Here is a 26,145-nt window from a genome sequence, read left to right as displayed (position 1 = left end):
GTTCATATAGATCTCATATCTTTTTTCTGCCTATAATTACCTCATTTGTCTTTAATAAGAATGGCATAATTCCTATTAAATATACTTTTTGAACCTGCTTCTTTTATTTCATGATATATCCTCAATATCTGGAAAGAGATTTCTGGAAAAGAGCTATTTAAGATTGGCTGAAGTAGAGAAGGGACTGGAGAGAGGGACGTCAGTAACAAAGGAACAGAAAATCAAAGACTTATTAAAGGATCCTCAGTCCATGGGGAATATAACTGTCATTGGTGAACCTCATTCATTTAAAAGCCTTTAATAGATCAAAGTTCTGGAGGCTGGTAAAAGAATTCAGAATCAAAGACCTGGTTTAGGTCCCAGGTCCTTCCCTTACAAGCTAAGTCCCCTCAACAAATTCCTAAACATCTCTGGGCCTTAGATTCAAGAAAATTAACTGGGCATTTGATCACAGGTCAGAATCCTCGATGCTTTCATACACATACTCGGATTATCCTAGCAATAACCTTGCTGGGGAGGGACTGTTGACTGCATTCTGTAGGTTAATAACTAGAAGCTCCTAAAGGTTAATTTTCTCAACAAATGGCAGAGCTGACACCCAAACCTGGTTGCAGGTCTCTTCCCACAGCCTGCTGGCACTTGTGTCATCCCTTGTACAGAAAACAGGGCTAAGATTACATATCCTCCCCACCTCACAGTGTGTTGTGAGATACAAGGCCTATTGTATATAACACTTTTTGTAAACTGTTAAGCACAGAAGACAAACTTTAGCTATCTCAAACAAATCTCATTTCAAACCATCCATTTGAATGCATATTTTGATCTTGAATCGACCCTTCAGACATAGTGCCGTGTGTATTCCCAGAAAGGTGCATTTAGGTTATCTGAGTATGAGCTTCATCTGACACAATAGTTTCTCCTATTTCATTTCTCCTGTTTTTCCCAAAGGCTCTACATTGCTACCCAGTAAAAGCCAGTGTCAGTCTGCATACTGATGGCAGACCTAAAATCTCAGCAAGTTATGACACAGAGCCTGCTGCCATGTGGACAGAATAAACCACATTCCACACCATGTCCAGACACTTTGAAGACATGATTTTTAAAAGATCATTTTAGATAAATAAAACTTGAGCTAGCAAGAGAGGCTCTTTCCAGATGTCCACCCACGAAACCCCAGGTGCAAGTGAATCAGCAGACGGTGTCCTCTCATCCGAGACAGTGCAGGATCCATGTGTCCACAGGCAGCCAGGCAGTGGCTGAGCTCGCAGCCATGCTTCCTTCAGATGTGGCCGCGCTGGGGCTGATTCAGGGAGAAACACTGCCTCTTACTGAGTCACGAGCCCATCCTGGAACTTCTCTGGGCTTTGCTTGGATGACTTGCCCGGCGTCCATGGTCCAGACCTTCCCCAGCAGGCAGCAGAGTCCAATGTGGCAGAACAGGTAGTCTGCCAGGGGTGATGGTGGGTGGTAGTGGGAGGGTACATTACTTTTCAAAAGATTCAGTCAATTCAGAAGGTTTTGAAGAAAAATTTAAAATTCATCAGACTTGCTCCAAAGCCGATACAAATCTGAAGAAGATTTATTAAAGGCCCTTCATCTCTATTTGAACCTGATACCTTTCCTTGGGCAGGATAGTGACTTAGAAAGTGAGAGCCAGGCTCATTCATGCTGGGTGATTATTTTATTCTCATGAAATTTTTCTTGAAAATTTGATGTATACTTACTGACTCCCAATCTATTGAACCTGCCCACTAATTAAGGTCAATCAGTCTTTTGGTGAATATTTAGTGAGTTTTTCAATGTCAGATAATGTGGTAATCATTGGCACACAGTAAATAAGAGATATAGACCCTGCCTTCATGTAGAGGAGAAGTATTGTTTAAGTTTTCAATCGCTATGTCACAAATTACCTCAATCTTAGTGGCTTACACCAATCCACCTTTATGATCTTACAGTTCTGTAGGACAGAAATCTGGACATGGCCTAACTGGGTCCTCGGGCCAGGGCCTGGGGAGAATGAGAACAGGCAGTGACCAGGATTGCTGTCTCATTGGAGGCATTGAGTTTTCCTCCAAACTAGGGAGTTTGACGAACTTCCTTGAAGAGAACTTTGCTTGCTGGCAGAAATTCTCCTTACAGCTGTAAAACTCATGCCAACTTGCTTTTAAAGGCTAGCAGGAGAGTGTCTCTGACTTCAGGGAACATCTAGGCCCCCCTTTAAAGGCTCACCTGATTAGGTCAGGTCCACCAAAGATAATATCCTTTTGGTTAACTCAAGGTAAACTGATTAGGAGCCTTAATTACATCTGCAAAATCCTTAATCACAGGAGTGACATTCCATCCTATTTACAGGTCTTACCCGTCAAAGGGAGGGCATTGATTATACAGCACTTGTATAGCAGGGGATGGGAATCTTACGAGCCATCTTAGAATTCTACCACAGATATTTAAAAAGTTATTACAAAAAAATTACTAAACAATTAGAACTGTGCAAAACTTTATGAAGGAGAATTATAGGATTCCACAGATACTATCTGAGAGGTTGAGGGAGACTTTCTGAGACCAATGAGCTTGCACTAGCAAGCTGCTAGGATGAGAATGGGGACGGGGAGAGGAGAGAAGCAGAGCAAGTGAGATAACATAAAGGGAGTTAACTGATGTAGCCCTAAAATGAATCAAAGTGAAATCATGCCCTGGCCTGCGCTATTGTACCCAAATATTTAATTTCTGAAAGTAAAGTTGTGCATTTTCCATGTGAAAGGAAGCAAGCAGCAGTTCTAAAGGTCTCCCCTTTCGACTTCCTTTGCTGGAGACCTTAGGGGTATCTGTCTATTTATAGCAGAGTCTGAGCTTCTCCCATAACAGGGAGATGAGGGCAACAAAAGGCTAATTTTGTTAGCTCCTCATTGGATGAGAGCTACCCAATTCCAAAAGGAGGTAGAATTGGGTGGCTCTCACCCATATTTTGCAAGCTGGCAAAAATATCCATAAGTGTGAGGTGTTGGGTGGTTCCATTACTTACAACATCAAATTAGAAAATTTAAGCATCATTTTCCCATTTGTCTTTGAACACTAACACAGCCCTTTGGTCAGAGTAAATGGAGAAAAGACATTTTTTTAAAAAAGCATTCAAGCTGGAAATCGGAATGTTCTTGTCAGCACTTTGAGAAAACTAACAGATGGGGAACTTCATGCCCACCGCTTAATAAATATGTGCTGATTTTGGCAAAGACTTGTGACATCCCACAGGGTTTCTGATCTACCCCTTTCCCTCTCATCCCAGCAGCCAAATTCAACTCGGTTGCCAAAATGGGAAACAAAACACGTGAGTGTCTAAAATGTATGCCAAATTTAAAAATGGAGAGAGTTTTCATTTGATCAAATTATAGGTCTCTTTCTCACCAAATTCCCTTTTTGTACTTTAGCATAAGTTTTAATTAAATGTCTTCTATTGGAAATACTCCGGAATGATGAGTTGGAATGCAAATGTTTGAAATCTGAAATACAAAAAGTACAGCCACTAACCAGCTTTACCAGCAACTTCAATGGAATAGAAACATACTGTAGAGTTCATTAAATTCCCCTTCCTCTTGAATAAACATTACATTTTAAAGGCTGTAGTTTAAACCTATTATAGATACACATGTCACTATCTGGAAGAATACATTAAATAGATGAATCACCTTTACCAAGTGACTCCCATATAAAGAAAGACTTCTAGACTGGGAGAAAGATAAAACGAACCTGGAATAATAAAATATTTTTTTCTTTCTCCTTGTGTTTCATAATATTTCTTTTCTCTTTTGCTGTTTAGCCCAGAACTTTACTTCCCACTGTCTGCTTCTTAAACTCATGAGATGGAAACAAGCAGGATCTCAGGAACAGCTGAGGATGGCCTGCCTTCTTCTAGTTGTGTTCTCAATGACTAATTCATAAACACAAGGTTGTGAGTCACCCCCAAATTCCCTAAGACCCTGATGACCATGTTAGGTAGGCAAGAGGAAAGACTCTGAGACCCAGTTCAAATGCAGAAGGTGGTTCTGCCGTTTAGCAGCTATTCTGACATTATTTTATTTATTCTTTATTTATTTGTTTATTTTTCTGACTTTTTTAAAACACAGTTTATAACAGGCGCTGTTTCCTCCTGTTGACACTTCAGGCACGCTGTTGTTCTTTCTTCTGTCAATGGATCCCAATTGTTTTTGTAACTCACCTGACTATAACAGTTTCATAACAGTGTCTTGGGTTTGTTGTCAGAATTTTCTCCCAGAGTTTCTGATTTAAGAATTAGGTCCACAAATCTGTATTTTTAACAAACTTACCTGAGAGATTCTAATCATGAGGCCAATATGAGAAACATTCTACAAGGGCACATTCAATTGAGCAAATTTCCATCCTTTTATTCCCCAACAACAAGGAAACTGTAAAGAGGAAAAGATTTCGAACAGGGAAACTTATGGCCCAACAGTAAATTTAGAAGTAGGGAGTACCACCTGCTTGCTTTGTCTGATGGGCATCCCTGAATCACAAACCTTTGAACCAACTCATCTTCCAGTATAATTCACTTCCAAACTATGGAATAACCTTCTGAAAACATCTCTGTTCATTCATTCATCCATTCATTCATTTGACATTTATTGAACATCTGCTATGAGCCAGGCACTGTTCTTGGCACAAAGAATAGAGTGGTGAACACAGATCTGGTCCCTACCCTTAAGGGGGCTGAAATTTAGTCTTTTTTCAAATCATAGTCCTCATATATAGCCAACCAAAATATCATATGTCCTTTTGGATAATACCCTGCAAAGCATAATGTGAAATCACAAATGTACACAAGTCGCCTCTCTCAGACATTGGTTGAATGCTTACTATGCATCAGATTCTACTGTAGATATCTGGGATACACTGATGAGCACATCAGCCAAAGCTCTCTGCCCTCATGGATCTGACAGTCTAGATGGTGTGAGACACTAAGCAATAAACCTAACAAACTACATAATGCATTATAAGGTGTTGGTACTGCAAAAGAAACAAATTCAAGCAAGAAAACATCAGTTGAGCATGCGGGAAGGGTAGTCATGGCAAGGTTCATTGTTAAGGTGAGATTTCAACAGAAACTCAAGGAAGGTGAAATATTTTGCCCCCTGGGGTCTGAGAGAATAGCATGTGAGGCAGAGCAAACTGCTGGAAGAAAGGCCCTAAGCAGGGAGAATGCTTGGAGTATTTGAGGAGCAGAAAGAGGGGGGACATGGAAGTAACAAGGGCAGGGCTAGGGTGAGGTCAGTCAGGGCCTTGTAGCTGTTTTGAGTGAAATAGGGTGGGGAGGCATTTCAAGGTTTCAAGCAAAGGGTAACATGATGTGACATGTTGTAAGAGGGTCACTACGGTCACTGTGTTGAGCAGTCTGTAAAGGGACAAGTATGAAGAATTCCAGATACACACTTTGGATGGCATTTGGCAGTATCTAGATCTAGTAAAGCTAAAGATGTACACACCCTAGAACCCAGCAATTTGAGGCACCAAGAGAGAACCTTCTCAATGTATGCAAGGATATATGTAAGGATGTTCACTGTGGCACTGTTAGCAGTAACAAAAATAAAAATCCACATAGCCTGAATGTCCATCAACGGGAGAGTGATTCAAGAAATTGTGGCTCACTTATACCATGGAACACTACCCAGTAATTAAAAGGAATGAACTAGAGTTACATTATCAAGGTGAATACATTCACCAAATATAAAAACAGAGCAACAAAAATCAAGTTGCAGAAGGATAAACACAATATGACGTCAAGTTTAAAATATCCCAAATAGGTTGTGTGGTGTTTTATAGCCAGTGGCTCACACCTGTAATCCAAGCTTTGGGAGGCCTAGGTGGGAGGATCACTTGAAGCCATGAGTTCAAGACCAGACTGGGCAACATGACAAGACCCTGTCTCTACAAAAAATAAAAATGATTAGTCTGGTGTGGTGTTGCGAGCTTTTAGTCCCAGCTACTGGAGAGGGTGAGTGAGGCAGGAGGATCCATTGAGCCCAGGATTTCAAGTCTGCAGTGAGTTATGACTGCACCATTGCATTCCAACCTGGGTGACAGAGAGAGAGATCTTGTCTCTAAAAAACTGACATAAAATACCATGATATTACTTTCTGTGTTATGGCTATGTATATATTTAGTTTAAAAACTTAGAATGTCAAATGAAGAATACCCATTTCATTATAATTACACCTGGAGGGGGAGAGAGGAAAAGAGTTTGGGGAAGGATATAAAGATAATTCCAATGCAGTGTGTTAATTTTCTCTCTCTCTCTCTCTCTCTCACATGCCATTAAAAATACCCAAATGAAACTCTGCAAAATATTAAAACATTGAAGTTTCCATGTTTTTATGGAAATAAAATCAATAAAATAAATAACATACAAAATTATTTCTTTAAAATAAATAACAGAAAAGAGAAGTAATTCTATATTGCAATATATCTGGCAATTTTAAAGTTGATTTCTATCTCCATTTCTGAAATAGCACACATAATACTTATATATTTCATGAAGTTTTGTTTGCTGGCATTTACAATCAAAACTGTAAACATCTTATGTTGGGGCTCAGGACATAATACCCCAAAGCATGGTGCTTTGACATGTTGAATACTGAACTGAAGGAGATTGGAAAGGCCTTGGACACAAGGCCTTTCTGTCCCTCATCCACCCTCCTGTTTCTTGCCCAAATTCTCCTCAAAGGGAGTCACAGAAGCGAGAATTCCTTTCCCCTAAGGCACATCACAGAAACTAGAAATCTTCCCCAAAGCAAGTCATAAAACCCAGCAAGGTCACTCTTTTCCTTCTCCCTTCTCCCTTAAAGACCCTCATTCCAGAGGGGTTCTGTCAGACCCAGGAGGAAGAAATGCTACACAGAGAGGCCAAGAAGCAGCTGAACAGGCAGGCCTTGCTGGGTTAGACCATATCCTCTGTCCAATCACATTTCTACAGGACTGTCCATCAAACCTAAGCATAAACATGAATAGTTTTCTCTGTATCTTTAGATCTTCATCCTGAAGCTCCCACGTTACATAAAACTTTTTAATTAAATAAATTTGTTATCCTTTTCTCTTGTTAAGCTGTTTTATGTTATAGGAGACTGACCACTACCCTTATGAAGGGTGAAGAAGGTGGCGCACCTTTCCACCCCTGCATTTGTAGATATTCTTTTTAAAATCTTTCTGCCTACTACTTTCTAACTTTTTTTTTTTAACATTTAACAACCTTTATATTGTTGATAGTGCATACTACACATCTGAGTTAAAAACAATCCTTGCCGATGTTATTGTTTGACTGCGGCAGCAACTTCTTTCAACCAGGATCCCTAAGTTCATGAACTTGTGTTCACTCGTGGGGATTGGCACTTAATGGCACCAGTTCTACATGCCCAGGTGACTTTCTTCCTCTGCCGTTTGCAAAAGCTGGCTGTATGGTTTAGGAGCCTTGACTATTATTTGGATAGTTGTCATGTTATTCACAGAAGAGCAACCTGAGCAAATGGTATTTTATCAAGTGACAAGTATGTTTGCTATAATGTATTGAAGACAATTTTTCCTCCTCTCTGTCTCTCTTTTTATCCTGCTTTTGTATAAGAGACTTCTTTTAAAGCAAGTGTTTTCCTATTGGAGCATGTTATGGCCAAGAGCCCAGAAGAGGTGGATTTAGTGCACTGAAGTTCTGTTTTCAATTATCTAGAATCCACGAAACCACAGGGTTAGGTTTTAGAGGGGCCAATTTAAACGTTTGCCTTTCCAATGTAAATGTATAAAATATAAACTATTCAGCAGTACTGGGGTCTTTCTCAGTGACATGGGTCCTCTCTCTCTAGCAGAGTGCCTACTACACAGGCTTATCACAAAAACAGGCTTATAGAGTCTTCATTAATCAGTCTGTAAACTGACTAGACACCAGGATGTGCAACTCATTTTTTTCTAAGCTATCATCCACCACACATATTCAATTTAATATATTTCATTATGCTAATTTTTTAAAGAAGATGATATTTTTATTAGTTCAGCACATTTTCCTAAGACAAGGAAAACCTCTTACTGTTACCAATGCTTTATTAGATTGTTATGTAACAATTATATAACATTTTAATGTAGGAAAGTGACTTGAGATCATATGACACAGAAAAAAGGAGGGGTAGAGACAATGGAAAGCAGAGAGAGGAGAAGCAGAAAGAAAAAAAAAAAAGGAAAAACTCTATGGCTTGCAGAGCACTGATGAAAGCAGTAATGTGTGGACCTTATGTTGGGCCCCACCCATGTTGGAAGCTCATGAAGTTGGTTTTGACAGCATTAGAACATGCTTCTGAAAAGTTGACTTAGCTTTTTTATTTGCAAAAATGTCCAGTGTTGGCTTATAGTTTTATATTGTCTCTCTTCCTTCTACCCACCCCTCTCTCCCTGCCCAAATTTATGAACGTCTATTTCAGGCCAGCCTACTGGTAAGCTGCATGAAAGTCACAACATTCTTTCGCAGGTTTCACTTGCATTAGAAAGAACAAGTAGTTTGAGTCACAGGTCATTTAAATCATCAATATGTCTTAGAGCATCCATTTCCTCAAGTGTAATGGAGATGATGATAATACTTATCCTATTGACCTCAGAGTGTTTCTTAGAGAAGCCAGTGGTTATATGAAATTGTCTGGGGCCGGGCGCGGTGGCTCAAGCCTGTAATCCCAGCACTTTGGGAGGCCGAGGCGGGCGGATCACAAGGTCAGGAGATCGAGACCACAGTGAAACCCCGTCTCTACTAAAAATACAAAAAATTAGCCGGGCGCGGTGGCGGGCGCCTGTAGTCCCAGCTACTCAGGAGGCTGAGGCAGGAGAATGGCGGGAACCCGGGAGGCGGAGCTTGCAGTGAGCCGAGATCGCGCCACTGCACTCCAGCCTGGGCGACAGCGTGAGACTCCGTCTCAAAAAAAAAAAAAAAAAAGAAATTGTCTGTAAATGCTACTGTGATATTCACATTGTCAGTTATATTACTATATTACGACTATTAATAATGAAACAATGACTGAAACCTCATTTATTTCAATTAGCATTGCAATATGTGGTCCTGTGTTGCTCTGTCCAATATGGTAGCCACTAGCCAATGTGGCTATTGAAATTAAAATGATCTTAAATTCATATTAAATGATATAAAAGACAATACCACAGTCACACTAGCTACATTTTAAGTGTTAATAACTACATGTGTCTAGTGGCTACTTTATCAGACAACATAAATATTAGAACATTGCCATCAATGCAGAAAGTTCTACTGAACAGCACTGGTCTGAAGTTTTAAGGGATGGACTTTCAATCTGCTGAAATACAGTACTATATACAAATAACTTTCCTAACTAGTAGTCTGTACCTGTGCATTAAAGGGGATTCAAATTATTTTTACCAAGTTTGAAACTCAGCTGTGGTTCATGTAAGAGCAATCAAGAGCTCATATAATTATTTTTTTAAAAGTCAGTTTTCCCTTAGCCCAATGCAACAAATACTGAAGTAATAAAATGTTTTATACACCATAAACTGTTATTCTCTAGCTTTGTTCAGTGGAAACTCATTTAAATCTAATTTACTGTGACTTGGAATTTAAAACTTAGGATGAGATTAATGAGTTACTTTTGGTTACGTCATCTTCATGAGTCGTCCAGTGGAGCCTACACTGAAGTCACTCAGGACAGGTCAGCTTTATTCCCTTGTTGGCATAATGGAATGCTTGCTCTTTCCAAGTAACTTACCATATAACATAACAGATAGATCACATGAGGCTTGCAGCTGGCATTTCTCACCCACTGCCTTGGCCAGCTAGCATGACTGTTTGGATGGAGTGTTTTATGTAGCACAGGATGCCTAAAGGAGAATTTAAGAAGAACCAATGGGAATCAGACTCAGGTCATAAGGCTGATATGCAGAGATAGTCTCCTTTGCCTCATACTTAGTGCTGTTTAATACTTCCTTATTATCTGTTTAGATTATAAGCATATGAGGCGTCAGACATTTGTGAACGTTGTTTCAGGTTACAAATTAGTGTCTTTGGTAACAACGCATGCTTTTATGTTTCCTACATTTATCTATCTATCTATCTATCTATCTATCTATCTATCTATCTATCTATCTATGTATCTATCTATCTATCTATCTAAAATCCGTAAATACCAGTGCAAGATTTCCAACCTTTATGCTTTGACTCTATAAGAGAAAACTGACTTTTACCAGAAGGGAGACTCGGATAATGTCTGTATGCATTTGTTGACCTCATGCTAGAGGTCCCGCTCCATTGAGTCTATGATCTGAGAGAGCAGTGAGGGTTGAGCAGAATACTGGGTTCAGAAGGTGGAATACAAAAGGGACTTGATGTTGACTTGGAACAGGAGGTCCTGTTCTTAAAGGGACCAGGGAACCGAAGAATTTAATCAGGTGGCTTCAGGAGACATTTGAGATAAAGAGGATATGCTGGAGAAACACAAGTAAGTGGGTATTATTACAGAAGACTGCCTCATGAGCAAGGAAGAGGAAATGATGTGAGGAGATCGATGCAGCCTACGATGATGGTCTTGGCTATTACCTTTTGCAAAAGAAGAAAGAAGCATGAGAAAGATATGGACAAAGCAGAGGAATCTGGTAGAATTCCATAAAAACCCGAGATGATCATTTCACTGGTGGAAAGAGAAGCCAGCACCAGAGAAAGAAATTTGAGGTTGGCAATTCTTGAGGCCAAAGAAGAGAACTAGAAAGAAGTAATTTCGGAAAACTGACTAATACCAATGACAGTTTGCACTCTGAATATTGATGAGAAAAGGCCAGAGGTTAAAATCAGGGATAATTTCAGTTCTCTCATTCTTTCTTTCCCTTCCCTTCCTTTTCCTTTCCCACCTTCCTTTCCCTCCTTCGTTTGCTCCTCCCTCTCTCCCTCCCTCCCTTTCTTCCTTCCTTCTTTCCTCCCTCCGTCCCTCCCTGCCTTCCTTTCCTGCCTTCCTTCCTCCTTTCTTTCAGCTTTCCCTCTTTCCTTCCTTTCTTTATGTATTTAGATCTACTGAATATTATGCATCATGGAGACATAATGATGTGAAAGCCATGAGAAGGAATAATACAAACACTCCACCGTTCAGCTAGTAGAATAGCAGTTTTACACCGCTAGCCGGTTAGACCTCAAAGATTGTTGACTAAGTCAACAAGGGAAGGAAAGAAAATGTCATGAGAAAAGAAACACAGATTCATATTTTTTGCAGTTCTGTTCATCAGCAAAGGACTAAAAATACATTCTAAGTTCTGTGTAAATAGTTAACAATTGATTTAGTTCCCAGGTTGACCAGATTTAAAGAAAGAATAAAAATCAACTTTCTAAAAAAAAAAAATACACCAGACCTCCTAAGGGGTCACTTAAGTATTTTTGTTTTGAAGGAAAGGCTCAATAGAGATGAATTTCTCCTAGTTAATAAGACACCTTGACCCACAAAGAAAATTTTAATGAAGGCAAAATTAAAACCACTCTGTCATAAAGAATACTACAAACATTTAATGAAGTGTTATCTTGACAAATGTTATAAAGATTTGAGTATTCACTAAAAAAAGCTGGGTATATTCAATTATATATATACATTTCTTAAATAATTTTGGTTTTAAAGAAGCTGTGATGGTGATGTGAAATATCAAAAAATTATTAAGATTGTAGGATATATCTTGCTTGAAGGTAGAGTTTCTGAGATGCTCCTTTTAATAACAGAGCATGAAGTATTTTAAACACGGAGAAAAGTTCCAAGAATATTATAATGAACACTAAAGTAACCACAACCTAGATTATCCTTTTAAAAATAAAATGTGGCACAGTATGGAGATTTCTTAAAGAACTAAAAGTAGATCTACCATTGGATCCAGCAAAATCCACTACTGGGTACCTACCCAAAGGAAAAGAAGTCATTATATCAAAAAGACACCTGCACACATATGTTTATCACAGCACAATTTACAAATGCAAAGATACAGAACCAACAGCAACCTAAGTACCATCAACCCATGAATGGATGAAGAAAATATAATGTCGTGTATAAAAAACTGCATGTGAAATAGTGCTCCTGGTACAATGCCTTTTGTATAAAGTTCAAAAGCACATAAAATGAAACTTAATATATGTGTATGTGTGTATATATAAGACAAAAAGCACATAAATCAAATATATATAATATATAACAAAAACACATAAAACAAAACATATATACATTATATATGTATATATTAAGTTTTATGTATGTAATATATGTATACATAACATATACAATTTTATGTACATGTGCATACATTTATATATATATGTATATATACACACACAATGGAATACTACTCAGCCATAAAAAAGAATGAAATAATGTCTTTAGCAGCAATTTGGATGGAGCTGGAGGCCATTTTTCTAAGGGAAGTAACTCAGAAAGAGAAAACCAAAAATAATACGTTCTCACTTCTAAGTGAGAGCTAAGCTATGCGTATGCAAAGGCATACAGCATGGTATAATGGACATTGGAGACTCAGAAGGGGAAGGATGAGAGGTGAGTGAGGGATTTAAAAACTGCATGTTAGGTACAATGTATACTACTGGGGTAATGGGTGTACTGAAATCTCAGGCTTCCCCACTCTACAATTCATCCATGTAACTAAAAACCACTTTTATCCTAAAAACTATTGAAATAAAAAATACATAAAATAAAAATAAATAAAACATGCCAGATACAGTTGAAGCCCCTTCATCATCCTTACTGGTTCCATTTCTCTCTCTTCCTCCTTAGAGACAATTCTGTCCTGACATTGAATATCCTTCATTTGTATCTTTATATTTTTACCACACATTTTTTTAACCTATAAACAATATTAAGTTTTGTTTTATGTGCTTTTGAACTTTATACAAAAAGTATTATACCAGGAACACTATTTCACATGCAGTTTTTTTTATACACAACATTTTATTTTCTGTAAGCTTGACATCTATGTATCATCTCTAGTTTGTTTGTTTTAATTTAAATCCTATCTCCTTTTGTGTAAATTGACAACTCCTTCAACAACAGATACTTATTGAGCATTGTTGTAGGTACTTAGGATACAGCAATAATCAAAACAAAGATCCCTTTCCTGGAGGAACTTACATTGGGAATTTAAGACAATTTTTACAATTAACCTAATAAGCAAATTATATAGCATGTTAGATGTTGTAAATTGCCATAAGAAAATACAGAGCTGATTACTATAGTTTGGGGTGTAGAGGGTGGGATGAGAAAAAGTTGCAATTCTCAGCAAAGAAGTTCAACATGGGCCTTGTATGTTTTGTCTGGGACCATGTTTATTGGTAGAGGTGAGAGCAGGCATTGTTTTTGTTTTATTTCTGAGTTTTGTGAAATGCCCCTGAAGTTTCACCTTTATGTATGTTAGCTATAATTTTTAGATAACTCCATTTCTTAAATAAAGGACATGTTTCTTTGTTCTTTGTTTGCTGAGCATTTTTTAAAAAATTATAAACAAGTTCTTAATGTTACCAAATCATTTTTCCCCTCCAATTGAGATAATCACAAAATGTCTTTCCTTTCCTTCAATCTGTTACTATAGTTGATACATACCTAGTTTCAGATATTAAGCTATTTTATCACTTCTGGAATAAACTTCCCTTTGTCATAATGATATTTTAAAATACCCTGATGAATTTATTCTGCATGATAATGAACATATTTAGATATTTTTAGATCTTTTTTTTTCTTTTGAGACAAAGTCTCGCTCTGTTGCCCAGGCTGGAGTGCAGTGGCATAATCTTGGCTCACTGCTACCTCCAGCCCCCGGCTGAAGTGCCTCAGCCTCCCAAGTAGCTGGGATTACAGACATGTGTCACCATGCCCGGCTAATTTTTGTGTTTTTAGTAGAGACGGGGTTTCACCATGTTCATCAGGCTGATCTCGAACTCCTGACCTCAAGTGATCTCCCTGCCTCGGCCTGGCAAAGTGCTAGGATTACAGGCATGAGCCCCCACGACCAGCCAACTTAAAAATCTATGCTTATGTGTGAGATTGTTCTATAGATTTTGTGTGTGTATGCTGTTTGTGGTCAGTTTTTTTGCTTTTGTTTTGGTTTTGTTTTGTTTGAGATGGAGTTTTGCTCTTGTTGCCCAGGCTGAAGTGCAATGGTGTGATCTCGGCTTACTGCAACCTCCGCCTCCTGGGTTCAAGCAATTCTCTTGCCTCAGCCTCCCAAGTAGCTGGGAGTGCACCACCACACCCAGCTATTTTTGTATTTTTTGTAAAGATGAGGTTTCACCATATTGGCCAGGCTGGTGTCAAACTCCTGACCTCATGATACACCCACCTCGGCTTCCCAAAGTGCTGGGATGACAGGCATGAGCCACCACGCCCGGCCTGTGGTCAGTTTTTACGTGAAAGTCATTAAAGACAAAATGAGTTGGGTAGTTTCTCGCAGGAATTATCTGTTTATTAAAGGTCTTGGAAAACTTCCCTCCAAAACAACCTGGGCCTTGTTTCTTTTGATATGGATGAAGGAAAAAATTTGGGTTATTGGTTTGACTTTTGTTCAATAGAGTATTAATTTCCTAGGGCTGCTGTGACAGCCACCACAAATTAGGCAGTTCAGCACAACAGATGGTTCTTATCTTACAGTTCTAGAGACCGCAAGTCTGAAATCAAGGTGTGGGCAGGTCCATGTGTTCTCTGAAGTCTCTAGAGAGAATCCTGCCTTGCTCTTCTAGCTTCTGCATCTGCCAGCATCCTTCAGGATCCTTGGCCTGTAGCTGCATCACTCCAGCTGCACGGCTGTCTTCTCCCTGCATGTCTTCACACAGTCTTTGCTCTGTGCATGTCTGCCCTCTGTTTCCCCTTTTTATAAGGACACCAGTCATATAATTAGGGCCCACATTAATAATCTGATTACCTCGAAAAGACTTCATTTCCAAATAAGGTTACATCCTGGGGTACTGGGGATTCAGATTTCAATATATCTTTTTGGGGGAACACAATTCAACCCATAGCAAATAGGGAAATAGTTACTTCTTTTTTATTTATTTATTTTTTATTTTTTTGAGACTGAATCTAGCTCTGTCAGCCAGGCTAGAGTGAAGTGGCATGATCTTGGCTCACTGCAACCTCTGCCTCCTGGTTTCAAGTGATTCTCTTGTCCCAGCCTCCTGTGTAGCAGGGATTACAGGTATGAAGCACCACACCCAATTAATTTTTGTGTTTTTAGTAGAGACGGGGTTTCACCCTGTTGGCCAGGCCGATCTCGAACTCCCGGCCTCAGGTGATCCACCTGCCTTGGCCTCCCAAAGTGCTGGGATTACAAGTGTAAGCCACCACGCCCAGCTAATTTTTGTATTTTTAGTAGAGACAGGGGTTTCACTATATTGGCCAGGCTGGTCTTGAACTCCTGACCTCAGGCGATCCTCCCACCTTGGTGTCCCGCAGTGCTGGGATTACAGACATGAACAACTACACCCAGTCGCAAGTGGTTACTTTATTCTTATTTTCTACTTCCTCTTTACTCAATTTAATGGTTTATACTTCTCTGGAAATTGGTTCTTTTCATCTAAGTTTCCACATTATTGGCATAAAATTGTAATTTTTAAAATCTTGAATTCAAATATTAGACTTTATTTGTTTTTCTTTTGGTTTTTGTTGATTGATCTTGCCAGAAGTGTGTTTAATTTGTCTTCTCAAATAATCTTCTTTAGATATTCTTAATTTCCTTTAGTATTTCTTGATTCTCTTGTCTTTTTCTTTAGAAAAGAAATACTTATCAAAATGGCTTTATTTTGGTAGAAATGATTTACAATAAACTACATATGTTTAAGGTGTACAATTGGATAAGTTTTGATATATGTATTTGTGAACCTATGAAATCATCACCACAATCAAGATAACAAACTTACTCATCACTCCCAAAAGTTGCTCCCTGATCTTTGGTAATTCTTTCCTGCTGTTCCCTGCTCCACCCTCCCAGGCAGCCACTGATCTGCCTTTGGTCATTTAGAATACTATAAATTGAATCGTATTAATGTTTACTGTTTTTGTCTAGCAGATTTCAAACAGTACAATAAATGTGAGATTAATCATGTTGAATCTCCATGTCTTTGACTTCTCTTTCATAATTTTAATCTACTTGTTCCTTCATGCTTTATTCCTGGTGAATTCCTCAAGACAACCTTCCATTTCACAAAATTGTCACGTGTGTAGACCTATTTGTCCATCTATTAACTGTTTTAAATCTTAACTATGTTTTTCATTTTAAAGATTTCTAGTTGGCTCTTTTCTCATCTACCTATTATTGTTTTATTTCTGCCTGTTTGGTTTCATTATTTCTTGTTATTTTTTATTTTTTACCCATAATTTATCACTCTGAAGAGTCTAAGCATATGCATTTTCAGATCTTTTAATCATTTCTCCACTATTTTAATTTTACTTGAATTGAATTAATCTCCTAATAGTTGATGTTGTTGGCTATCTTTCTCAGAATTTTATTTCTTTCCGTATATTAGCACTTTGGTTTGCAAACTCTTCTCATATTACCAATTCTTCCTCTTCTTTTCCCACTCCTAACATCCTCTTCCTGTTTAGGAGTTTAGTACCTGCTTTCAAATGGTCATTTAAGACCTTTTAATCCAGAACCAGTTAAAGGAAGGTTGGCAAGTCAGTTACCCAGCCAGTGGGTGCGTTGCATTGGTGTGTATGCAAAAGGGAATTTGAAGGCATAATCTTAAAATGCTATATTGACTGAACTGATTTTTTTGTCAAATAAGTGGCCACTTTGAAGATAACTCTTTTGGAGAGATAATGATATAATTATTTTCAGAATCAAGTTAATATTAGAATTTCTAAAATAAATTATTTCTAGAATTCTATGAAAGTAATTTTCTTTTGCTCATGAAGTGTCTCCAGAGACTTTCATATTTTCATTTGCCTCTGTAAGAACAAAATTTCCAATTTCAGTCTTGGTAATTTTGTTTTATAAACCATGGACAAGAGGCCTTATCTATTTCAAGACAGACAATACTGAAACTCATGATATCCAGAAATGTGTAGGGCCTAGTGAGAAGGTCAATTACAAGCATGTCTATGTCCACCAGAAATCTATTCGCTGTGAGAATTTCCACTGGAGGATTGCCTGGGCAGGCAAAAGGTTGCTGGGTATTTCTTATTTCTCTAGAATTGTCCTGGAATTAAAGCCAACATGTGACAAACATCACAACGGAGCTCTGAAATGGGAGCAGTACGCACCCAGGGCTATCTGGGGGTGCGGAACAGGGTGGTGGAATTCTTTGTAAGAGAGGAGGGGCAGGCCTGTTTTAATCCAAGTGCTTCCTTGGAAAAGCAGGTTGCCTGGAATCTAGTACCGTGTCCCTGACTGGGGCATTTTTCATTGATTCCACAACTGGAAAACTCCCAGGTATGGGCTTGGGGCCACTGAAATGAACAATTGCACTTAAAGTTTGACTGAGCTTGCCCAGTGATAATTCCTTCCAGACAAGAAAAGTCATATGAAGACTGCTTGCTAAACCATCCCAAACTAGGTCCAAAGAAATATGGAAATTTAATTTTTGAACGTTTTCATCTGAATTAAAACCTCTTGGGTGATACATTGGAAAACAACATTTCTTTACAGTGAAAACGTGTTTGTGAGCCCCTCTATATACAAAGTTCAACTTTAGGGCAAAGAGAAAAAGACATGATATAATCGGGTCAAATTATTGGTTACAGAGAAGAGTTCCCTGGTTTGGACCTCATCTGTTACATGAAATAGATATTAGATCTTTTATACTGCCAGTGCCATTTTAATCACAGCAATTCTTTATTCTAAGTGTTTTCACCTTGAAGATCTCTCCCTATGGTTTCTCATTTGTTTAGATATTGTTATGTAAGACACACAATAACATCAGTGAAGGCAAGGTTGACTCCAATTCAAAGGATTCAAAACTAAATAAATGAAACACTGAATATAGAGGTAGTTTTCTAAATTCCTGGGTAAAGAGAAGTAGGGGTGAGAGGGAAAGAGGTAGAGCCGGGATCCCTCCAAATTACAGTTTAGATGACAAAGAGATGAACATGGAGATTCTACGTTTTGTCTCTTTTCTTATTTTCTCTTCATTTAATTGAACCTTTGTAAATCTCAAAACTCACTCTTCAAAACTAACATTCATGTTTGCTGGGTATGACCTGCATACATTTTTGACAACTTTTGAACCACATGAAAAAATGAAAGCTTTCATTTAAAAATCAAGATTTTTTAACTTCTTATAAAAAAATCAGATCTAGTAGGCCAGGCACGGTGGCTCACACCTGTAACCCCAGCACTTTGGGAGGCCGAGGCAGGTGGATCAACTGAGGTCAGCAGTTCGAGACCAACCTGGCCAACATGGTGAAACCCCATCTCTACTAAAAATACAAAATTAGCTGGGCATGGTGATGAGCACCTGTAATCCCAGCTACTCGAGAGGCTGAGGCACGAGAATCACTTGAACCTGGGGGGCAGAGGTTGCAGTGAGCTAAGACTTGCCATTACACTCCAGCCCAGGCAACAAGAGTGAAACTCTGCTTACAAAAAAAAAAAAAAAAAAAGAAAGAAAAAGAAAAAAAAATTCAGATCTAGCTGTCTTGGGTCCATCATTCATCAAGTCAACAACTAGTGGCCTTTAGGTAATGGAAGAAGTGCTCCACTTAGCCACAGTTCTGACCTTGCTTGCTTCCCTTGCTATATTAACAGCTGGGTCCTTCAGGCATTTTGCACTGGTAATTCCTTGTGTAAAACATATTATTTTCTGTGTTCTTGTTTGTTAATTCAATAAATGTTAATTGAGAATCTCTGTTCTAAGAGCTGAGGGTACAGCAGCAAACAAATAGATAAGTTCCCTGCCCTCACAGTGCTTACATTCTAGTAAGGAGGGTCAAATAATAACAAATAAAATATATTAGATGATGTTAGATGAAAAGTGTCATGAAGACAAATAAAGCATGATGTGCCAGACATTCCTACATCCACTTGGACACGTAGGAGGATGACACTTCCCTGTCCACGTGTAGTTTAGTGTGACTTTGGCCAATGAAATGTAAGTGGAAGTGATCTGTGTCATCTTTGGGTGGAAATCTTTACTTCCTGGCCTTGACTGTCCACCACACTTTCATTTGCTGTGGAAAGTGTATTGGTTTATACTGATGAGGATTTATGAAGGAGGACTGCCTAGGAGAGTTGCTTAACTTTCAGCAGATTTTTCATAGTGATAAACTTTTTTTTTAAGCCACCAAGATTTGAGGATTAGCTATTATGGCACTATAACACAGATTATTCTGACTGGAAGCACAGTGAGGAGTCAGAAGTGATGGGAATGGGGTGCTGAAATTGTAGATAGAGAGGTCTAGGAATTCCTCTCTGAAGAGGCAATGTTTGAGAGGAAACTTGATTGAAGCGAATGGATGAGCTCATGGACTGTGTAGAGTAAGACCATTCCAGGTGGAGGAAACAGTACAGAGCTGTGTACATTCTTAGAATATCCACTTGGAAACTCAATGATTTTCAGGTTTTACTCTTCTCGCCAAGGTTTTATTAAAATGAACATACTATAGTAAATGGGATAGTCAGTAATTTGTATTGCTAGCATTTTGTTCTCCACCTAGAATTTTGTGTTAGCTTTCACCTACTTTCTAACTGATTTCAGCCCATGATTGGAACTGTGGAATCCATCAACACATTCATGTTGATTCTCAGCAGCAGCAAAGGCCAGACGGCTTTCATTGGTGTGTTCAGATCTGAGCTTATTCCCAAAGGAAAAAAAAGGCAGAATAACACACTCTGTTTTATTTTGTTTCCATTGGCCTGTCATGACTCTGTTTTAGAGAAACATATAAAATATATCAACTCAAAGACAGACAACTTAATGTGTTCTTCAGCCATGAAAATTGTCTTGGCTGTACACAATTACTTTTCTCTCAGTGTGTCATACCAATATCACAATGATACTACGAATAGGCACTCTGTTTCCTTATTTGTCAGTGCCATTCAGCTACTCAATTTATAATAATTCAAATTCTAGTTTTTTATTGAAACACATAAAAGCAAGTGTTTTTTATGTTCTATTATGCAACTCACTGTGATAAACTATGATTCCGCATCCTTTAGTCACCAAATTAAATATGAACTGATGATCATAATGATTAAGATAAAATGGGTAAATCCTTTTTAGTCTCCTCTTTCTATTATTTACTATTTTCTTCATTCCTGAAAACACCAGAATATAATCATTTCTTGATTTTACGTTTTTTAGTGTATAATTTGCATTCTTGGAGCCCAGAAACTGTCTTCTACAAACTTTTCTTCGTAGTACTATGTAAACGTACACAGGAAATGTTCAGAAAACATCAGCCAAATAGAATTTGGGAATTCCTTCACTGACTAGATATTGATGTTTGATTCTGTCCTGCTTTGTACTCAATGGATATTTCGGGGTTTCCATTTTGGAAAACTATTTGGAAAATTGCAAGCCATGAGAAAAGCCTCTAAGCTACTCCAGGAGCACTGAGGACTCTTCATGGGTTCTTATTGTTAAAGAGTTTAACCCCTCAAGTCACTCCATTTTTACTATATGCCTTGAACTACAAGATGTGTTAAGATTTATAGGATAAGGTTCTCATCTCTAAAAACTCATGGTCTCGGTGGAGAAGCAGTATTTACACACATGGAGCAAGTTGAGAGTGCTTGAATGTGGAGTATAAAGTGTGTGATACTGACAAGAATTTCTATTGAAGATCAGGAAGAGGAGGAGAAAATGAGGATGGAGACGGACTTTGCAGAATGGAAGAGAGGCAAAGACATGATTAGAAACAATCTACATAATGAGGAGTCACTTTTGGGGTAAGGAAATGACATGAAGTTACCTTTCTCTTAACGTTTGCTTAACTCTTACACAATTACATAGATTTAAATCTTAAACTGGACCAGAAAAGGGGCAAAGTTAAGAACCTTTTGAGTTGCTTTATTTCTTGTTAGTGGTCAAAAAATGAAAATAGCTCTAAATAGGGAAAAAGAGGGAGTGAAGCAGGCAAGATGTTAAAATAGCATAAACATGTGAAGGAGATGGAGAAAATGTGGACCTATACATGCTTATCAATAATGTTTCACCCAAGAGAGTAAAGCAGGGATTCAAGGGAATGATGAAGGTAAGTAGATCTGCCTGGATAGCTTTTCCATATGTAAAATAAGAATACTATGATCTCATTGTCTTATATTTAGATTTCATCCTAGAATATTAAACAATATTTTGTGAAGCAGAGTACACTAAAATGAATAGCATAAGTTAGCGCTAACTTATTTTGGTGTTATAATACTACAGACTAAAATAAAGGTTGCACTTTTTCTTCCCCCCTTGTCACATGGTCCAGAGGTTCACTTAACTATACGAGAGTTTAAAAATAAAGCAAATTCTTAGGCTGAGGCTAGGATTCCAATAAAGACAGTATTATTTAAATTAGGTCACTTAAACTAGTTTTCTTCTAACTTTTCACTGATATTGGAAATAGTAAGGAAGTTGAAGTTTTCAAAAGTGAGGGGATATACAGAGAGAGGGGGAAAAGAAGGAGAGTGAAATATCTGGAGGGCACCAGGGTAGGACGCTGGGCAGTGGGAGGGCACGGGTCACCTCTGGTAATTGGTCCCCAAATGTGGGAAAGTGTTTAAGAATGGGGCATGAAAATGAAAAAATATATATATCTTTATCTACGTCACAATTCTATTTATAGTAGGGCTGACTTCAGAACAGTTAGAAGAAGGGTTAATAAATGAAAACTTGAGTATGAGGTAGGCATAAGGCAAATCCCTCCAGTGGTATCTGTCACAGCTTAATGCATAAGTGGTCTCTCTATTGGATAACTGCCAGGGGAGGGAGAAAGGGAGAGAGGGACAGGTAAATTGGAAAGGCTGGTCCCTTGGTTCTTCCTACTAGTCTTATCATTTTTCTGGGTACATAGTGGTGGATTCAGAGCATCATAAAATCCAGGGACATAGAGAAGGAAGGGTAAGTGGTAATATGGGCAGCAACTAGGCAACAACTAAAGAATAGTCAGAAACCAGCCTGTCAGTCTGCAGAGCAAAGCAGGTGGCTTTTGTCTGGCCTGAAGCTCAGAGGCTGCTGGCTTTTGGCCCTACTCCTTTGCTCAGAGATGGGAGGGTGGACCAAAAGACTTTGTGACAAACTATTTTACAAATCTACTCTTCTATAGTTTACATATATTTCTCTTGATAACAGTGTGAATATATTAAATTTTTTTCAATAAATCATGTAGCAAATGGTGAAAACGAGTCACACAAAAACCATAAATTTTTGAGGACAGAGATTGGAATTTGTATAGGAGAGACCCATACTTTGAATTGCTTGCCATCCGTCTCCACCTATATGATCTCACCTACACTTCAGACCTGGTAATACCATAAGTAAACTCACCATTTTCTTCCCATGGTAGTCCTGTCTACAAAGTTCCCTGTTTCTTTAATGATAATACCAACTTTATCACCCAACCCCCCCCCAAAATGGAAGTGCTGTTTAACATCACTTTTATTTTCCCTGTACCACTTCCAATCAGTTTCCAAGTCCCATGGGATCTTCCTCAATACATCTAATATGCTGCTCCTTCTCATCTGTCCTGTGTCATGCTACTGTATGACACTTCTAAAGGAATAGTTTAAATTGTGTCACTTTGCTGCCCACTTCTTTGTTCAAAAATTTGCCAAGATTCTCCATTGACCATTAGCTCATTTATACTCTCTTCCTTATTTTTACATGGTATTTAATGACAAACACAGGAATTATTTTTCCACCAAACTAATATTATTGCCATATTTCCAAAAATATTGTAAACCTCAAAATATATTATTTTCCTTTAAACATTTGACTCTTGACAAATTTAAGAAAAAAAGAAAAGTAGTCCTTTATATTTACCCATACTTTAAATATTTTCATCTCCTTATATCTTCCTGTAGATCCAATTCCAACCTACTATTATCCTTCTTCAATTTTAATATCTTTCTTTAGCACTTCTTGTAGTGTTGGTTTGCTTATGAAAAATTTTCCTGGGTTTTATTCATGAAAATATGTCTATTGCACCCTTATTTTTGAAAGATATTTTATTGATAATAGGCTTTAAAGATAACTTTTTATTGTCTTCTGTCTTCCATTATTTTCTGATGAAAAGTCAGCTGATTTTCTTGCCTTCATTCCCTTGTATATATGTCTCTTTTCCTTCCTCTAACTTCTTTGAATTTTATTTTTAACTTTGTTGTGCTTAGTTGCATATCTTGCTGTATACAGTTCACTGAACTTCTTGGATTTATGGGTAGCTGTCTGTGATCAAACTTGGAAAAAATATTGTCCCACATTTCTTCAAATACTTGTTCTATCCTAGTCTTCTCTTTTCTTTCTTGTACAGCAAATACGTGCTTTTATACCATGCAATACTGTCCCACGAGTCGCTGAAGCTTTGTTATTTTGCAAATTTTTTTCATTTTATGCTTCAGATTGAATGATCGTATTGACCTGTCTGCAAGTTCAGTGATCTGTTTTGTCACGTCCAGTCTACTGTTAATCCACATGCAATGAATTTTTAATGTATGATATTGTATTTTATTTAGTTCTAGGATTTCTATTTTGTCCTTTCTATGGTTTTTATACCTCTCCTAAAATTTTCATCTTTTCACCCGTTATATTATTTTTTCATGTAGTTCCCTTAGCATGTTTCTAACACTTTCAATTCTTTTTCATCTAATTTCAATGACTTCGTCATCTGTGAGTCTGTTTATTTTGACTAATTTTACTTTGACTCTAGATAATATTTTCTTGTTGACTTATATGCTTAGTAATTTTTAATTATATACTGAACATTGTGGTTGAAACATTGTAGAGATATGAATTCTGTCATCTTCCTCTGCAAAGGAGTTTTGTTCCAGTAAGGAGTTAAATTAATGGCATATTATCTTGAACCAATGTTGGTTTGTCCTTCAGTCCTAGGGTGAATTTCTTAGCCCTAGAACATAGTTATTACTCCTAAGACATGACTTTTCTGGTTTTTATTGAAAGTTTAAAATTTTTACCAAGTCCCTTTAACCTCAGACTCTGTCTCTCCTGCATTGGACAGCTGCTAAAACATTTCTTAGATCTTCAGCATTTTAAGAGCTGTTTTTCCTGCTAAGTTTCCTGGAGTCTCACCTCTCATATGCATAGTTCAACAGTCAATCAAGGATTAAGTGAAGTTTATATGCAGATTTTGGAGTTTCCTTTCTATGACTCTTTTTTCTCTGAGATTTTTTCCCCTTAATTTCCAGCCACTACAGCAGTCCCAACTATGTTCTGACTTCTATAATAAGAGTGTGGTTTTACTTCTAGCTCAGTGGGGCTAAGGACTGACCCCATAAGAAAGTCAAGGGTGGATCTTGCCCCTTATGGGTCCTTTTTTTTAGGATCAAATCATCTCCATTTTGGCCTGCTTTTGACTACTTTTTAGCATCTTCAAACAATTGTTTTTAATATTTGCTTAGAGTTTATCATTGTTTTCTTTGGGAATGTTAGTCCAATATTAGATACTCTGCAATTATAGGACTCCAGAACCTCTCTATTGGCTATGAATGAATTCTAAAGCATTAGCCTGGCTCTCTGGATCTTTCAAGAATAGTCGTGATGGTTAATTTTATGTGTCAACTTGACTGAGCTAAGGGATTCCCAGATAGCTGGTAAAACATTATTTCTGAGTGCACCTGAGGGTGTTGCTGGAAGAGATCAGCATTTGAATCAGTAGGCAGAATAAAGATGATAGCTGTCACAGCATAGGCAGGCCTCAACCAATCTATTGAGGGCCCGAATAGAACAAAAAGGTGAAGAAAGAGCAAATTTGCTCTGTCTGCTTGAGCTGAGACGTCCATCTCCTCTTGCCTTCAGAAATTAGTGCTCCTGGTTCTCGGGCCTTTGGAATTAAACTGAGACTTACACCATTGGCTTCCCTGGCTCTCAGGCCTTCAGCTTTGGACTGGAACTGCAGTATCTGCTTTCCTGGGCCTTTCGCTTACAGACAGAAGATAGTGGGAGTCTTCAGCTTTCATAATAGCTTGAGCCAGTTCCTTATAATAAATCTCTTTTGGTATATCTCTCTATATTTCCTATTGATTCTGTTTCTCTGGTGAACCCTTACTAATACAGTCCCCAGTCTTTCTTTTTAACTTTCTCTTCTATTTCTCTCTTCATTCATACTTAATTCCTGTTTATTCGATGTACTCAACGTTCCTCCAAACTTTGTATCTGTGTCTTTGCTCATCTTTTCCCCTCATCTCTTCTATCTCAACATGTCTGAAGTCTATTATTAGATTGTTTATGAAATAATAACACCCTTCTTCCTCTTCTATGATAGACTTAGGAGACAAGCACAGGTTATATGCTCACTTTATTATTGATAAAGTTAACTGAAGAAAGAGGCATTAAGGATTTTTTTTTATTGCATAACAAAAGATAGATCAAACCAAAGGGTCATACAGAAAGACTCGTACTCCAAAGGGTCGAGCAAGAGAAAGCAAAATGGGCTAAGCCAAGCATGCTCAGTTTCTGCTCTTGAACTCATTATTTAACTCTCTGTGGAAAGTGAAATGAGTGGGGAGAGTGGTCAGAAGTGTTATTCCAGCTGAAGTTCTTCCACATGGAAACATGAAGAAAGGAGAATAAACATTCCACCCAACACTGCCAAATATTAACCAGGATCCAATTTTCAGTCATCTTTTTGCAAATCCTTCCGTGTCCCCTTCTACCTGGATGTAATCTCTCCTTGCTGTAAATGCTCATTTTACTTTACTTAAACTTTTCTTTATTCTATTTTAAGTATAATAATTTACTTTTCTCACTGTCCCCCTTCCTCTTTTCTAAGATCTCCTAAAAATTAGGTGCTATATATTATTATTCATACTTTAATATCCTCAGCTATTAACATAGTAATGGAAAAATGGCAAACCCTCAAAGAGTATTTGTAGAATGAGAAATGAGTAAATAAAATGACCCATGAGGAAAAAAAAATGGGGGCCAAGATAGTGGACTAGAAGCAGCTCATACATGCCACTTTC

At 37.9% G+C, this 26,145-nt stretch overlaps 1 long non-coding RNA gene across 2 annotated transcripts in view; it reads left to right on the top strand.

The window, feature by feature from the left end:
* Window positions 1-26,145, top strand: part of LOC123567947 (uncharacterized) — a 229,321-nt gene that overhangs the window by 170,701 nt on the left and 32,475 nt on the right. For both annotated transcript variants that reach the window (XR_012421455.1, XR_010580081.2), the window contains exon 2: window positions 20,805-20,910. This is a non-coding gene — a long non-coding RNA (uncharacterized lncRNA). The remainder of the gene's footprint in view (window positions 1-20,804; window positions 20,911-26,145) is intronic.

This window comes from Macaca fascicularis, chromosome 12 (assembly GCF_037993035.2).
Source record: "Macaca fascicularis isolate 582-1 chromosome 12, T2T-MFA8v1.1".
NCBI classification, from domain to species: Eukaryota; Metazoa; Chordata; class Mammalia; order Primates; family Cercopithecidae; genus Macaca; species Macaca fascicularis.
This window is presented reverse-complemented; position numbering and strand designations above follow the sequence as displayed.